At 46.8% G+C, this 3,789-nt stretch overlaps 1 pseudogene; it reads right to left on the minus strand.

Annotated features, from left to right (window-relative positions):
* Positions 1-857: 857 nt before the first annotated feature.
* Positions 858-975, minus strand: LOC126215485 (5S ribosomal RNA; annotated as a pseudogene).
* Between the last annotated feature and the right edge of the window lie 2,814 nt (positions 976-3,789).

Here is a 3,789-nt window from a genome sequence, read left to right on the forward strand (position 1 = left end):
GGAAGGTGGAAGGAGTATATAGAGGGCCTATACAAGGGCGATGTACTTGAGGACAATATTATGGAAATGGAAGAGGATGTAGATGAAGATGAAATGGGAGATATGATATTGCGTGAAGAGTTTGACAGAGCACTGAAAGACCTGACAAGAGGAGCTTGTGGCACAACTTGACTAGAAGAAGGGATCGGTTGGTAGGACATGTTCTGAGACATCGAGGGATCACCAATTTAGTATTGAAGGGCAGCGTGGAGGGTAAAAATCGTAGAGGGAGACCAAGAGATGAATACACTAAACAGATTCAGAAGGATGTAGGTTGCGGCAGGTACTGCGAGATGAAGAAGCTTGCAGAGGATAGAGTAGCATGGAGAGCTGCATCAAACCAGTCTCAGGACTGAAGACCACAACAACAACAACAAGTTATAGGGGACTGATGAGGTCAGCAGTTAAGTCCCTTAGTGCTCAGAGCCATTTAAACCATTTTTGAATGCATTTTCAATTATAAGTGGTTACCTAAGGCGATATTACATGCCATTAACAACCGAAACTACCTAACAAATCATATATGAACCAGAATTAAAGAATATATGCAATGTAGATAGTCGTACATACAATACCTGTTTAAAAAATTCAGGAACTTTGTCCACACATTTTTTCTACGTATACTTCCACTTATTGTGAAAGCACTCCGTCTTCAGGCGACGAGTGGCCTACAGGGACAATCCGACCGCCGTGTCATCCTCAGGGGAGGATGCGGATAGGAGGGTTGTGGGGTCCGGTCGTTATGATGGTGGTATTGACCGAAGCCGCTACTATTCGGTCCTCAATTGGCATCAAGAGGCTGAGTGCACCCCGAAAAATGGCAACAGCGCATGGCGGCCAGGATGGTCACCCATCCAAGTGCCGACCACGCCCGACAACGCTTAACTTCGGTGGTCTCACGGGAACCGGCGTATCCACTGCGGCAAGGCCGTTGCCCACTTATTGTGAAAGACCTCCTTCGAAAAATACTCTCCTCTACAACTGATACACCAGTCCCAACGCCGCTGGGAAGCAGTTTTGGTACTGCTCTTGCTGGATCGAGTGAAGCGCCGTCTGCGAATTTTCTCATATCTCGTTTATTGCTAGAAAGCTTCGTCCTTTCATTGGTTTTTTCGACTTTGTACTAGGTGCATTCAAGTTCTAAGGCCTCCAATTTTTTTTCTAACTAACTACTCACCCGAAATCGATGAAACTGGCGTTACTTCTCGACGTAATCACCCTGCAAACGTACACATTTTTCTTAACACTGACGCCATGATTCCATGGCAGCGGCGAAGGCTTCTTTAGGAGTCTGTTTTGACCACTGGAAAATCGCTGAGGCAATAGCAGCACGGCTGGTGAATGTGCGGCCACGGAGAGTGTCTTTCATTGTTGGAAAAAGCCAAAAGTCACTAGGAGTGAGGTCAGGTGAGTAGGGAGCATGAGGAATCACTTCAAAGTTGTTATCACGAAGAAACTGTTGCGCAACGTTAGCTCGATGTGCGGGTGTGTTGTCTCGGTGAAACAGCACACGCGCAGCCCTTCCCGGACGTTTTTGTTGCAGTGCAGGAAGGAGTTTGTTCTTCAAAACATTTTCGTAGGATGCACCTGTTACTGTAGTGCCCTTTGGAACGCAATGGGTAAGGATTACGCCCTCGCTGTCCCAGAACATGGACACCATCATTTTTTCAGCACTGGCGGTTACCCGAAATTTTTTTGGTGGCGGTGAATCTGTGTGCTTCCATTGAGCTGACTGGCGCTTTGTTTCTGGATTGAAAAATGGCATCACGTCTCATGCATTGTCACAACCGACGAAAAGAAAGTCCCATTCGTGCGGTCGTTGCGCGTCAACATTGCTCGGCAACATGCCAGACGGGCAGCCGTGTGGTCGTCCGTCAGCATTCGTGGCACCCACCTGGATGACACTTTTCGCATTTTCAGGTCGTCGTGCAGGATTGTGTGCACAGAACCCACAGAAATGCCAACTCTGGAGGCGATCTGTTCAACAGTCATTCGGCGATCCCCCAAAACAATTCTCTCCACTTTCTCGATCGTGTCGTCAGACCGGTTCGTGCGAGCCTGAGGTTGTTTCGGTTTGTTGTCACATGATGTTCTGCCTTCATTAAACTGTCGCACCCACGAACGCACTTTCGACACATCCATAACTCCATCACCACATGTCTCTTTCAACTGTCGATGAATTTCAATTGGTTTCACACCACGCAAATTCAGAAAACGAATGATTGCACGCTGTTCACGTAAGGAAAACGTCGCCATTTTAAGTATTTAAAACAGTTCTCATTCTCGCCGCTGGCAGTAAAATTCCATGTGCCGTATGGTGCTGCCATCTCTGGGACGTATTGACAATGAACGCGGCCTCATTTTAAAACAATGCGCATGTTTTTATCTCTTTCCAGTCTGGAGAAAAAAAATCGGAGGCCTTAGAACTTGAATATACCTCGTAAATAAAGAAAAGTCGGCAGGGCCAGTTCTGGAGAGTACGGAGGATATGGCAGTACAGTGATTTCGTTTCTTGTGCAATAGTCACGCACCAACAGGGATGAATGTGCAGGTACGTTATCGTGATGCAAGAGCCACGAATTGTCTCGCCACAGTTCAGGCTGTTTCCTTATTTCCTTGCAGGCGTCGCAACACGTCCCGATAATAGGACAAACAGTTTGTCCCTGTGGCACGAATTTATGATGAACTAATCCTTCAAAGGTAAAGGAAACAATCAAGACGGCTTTGACATTTGACCTGAGGAGCTATTTCTGGTCTCGGAGAACCTTCGCCGAGTCATTGATTCTTGGTTCTCAACATCACAACCGTAGACCCACGTCTCATCACCAGTTATGATTCTCTTAAGGAACATCTCGGTCTCATTTTCGCGATCCAAAAGCTCTTCACCGGTTGCGAGGCGAAGGTCTTTCTGGTCTTGACTCATGAGCCGTGGGACGAACTTGGTGGCATCACGATGCATTCCAAGATGCTGTGTCAGGATTTCATGACACGGTCCATCTGAAATGTTACATTCCTCCGCAATCTTTCAGACAGTCAGTCTCCGATAGGCACGCACAATTTCGTTGACGTTCCCGACACGGGCGTCGTCGGTAGACGTCGAAGGCGTCCTGAACGAGGCTCATCTTTAATTATTTTTTTCTTTATTGAGTTTCGATTCCCCCAGAAGGAGGCGGGCTGGCAGCAGCTTAGTACACCGCTCTTCAGCCTACAGACTTTGTTTTAAAGAGATGAAGATAATAAATAATAAAAACAGGCGATAAAATCGGAGACTTAATTGGTAACATGGCGAAAAAATCGTGGAACTTAAAACATAGAACAAAGGGATGATGATGCTAATAAAATACATATGAAGCAGACAGGTAAAATTATAGACAGACAATTAAAAAACATGGCGACAGTCTGGTTTCTGTTCGCAAAAGACATATAATTCACACCCAGCGACAGCATGGTTTCTGTTCGCAATGCTTTGGAAAGACGAACAACATTGAACACTCACTGGAACACTGCACTAAAAAGTTGGCAAATATGACTTACCACAGCCGAGAGCAGGTGGGGGGAAACTGGACGGATGATGGGAAAATAAAAAGGGGGGAAGGAGAGGAAAAGCGAAAGGGGGAAGGGGGAAAGTAGCTGATGGAAGATGAGGACCCATAAGAGGGGTGGGGGGCGCTGGGTAGACGCAAGAGGGAATGAGAGGAGGCAGAGGAGGGAAATGTAAAAGGACGCGGGGGAGAGAAGGGGGCAAAGAGA

This window comes from Schistocerca nitens, chromosome 12 (assembly GCF_023898315.1).
Source record: "Schistocerca nitens isolate TAMUIC-IGC-003100 chromosome 12, iqSchNite1.1, whole genome shotgun sequence".
Lineage (NCBI taxonomy): Eukaryota > Metazoa > Arthropoda > Insecta > Orthoptera > Acrididae > Schistocerca > Schistocerca nitens.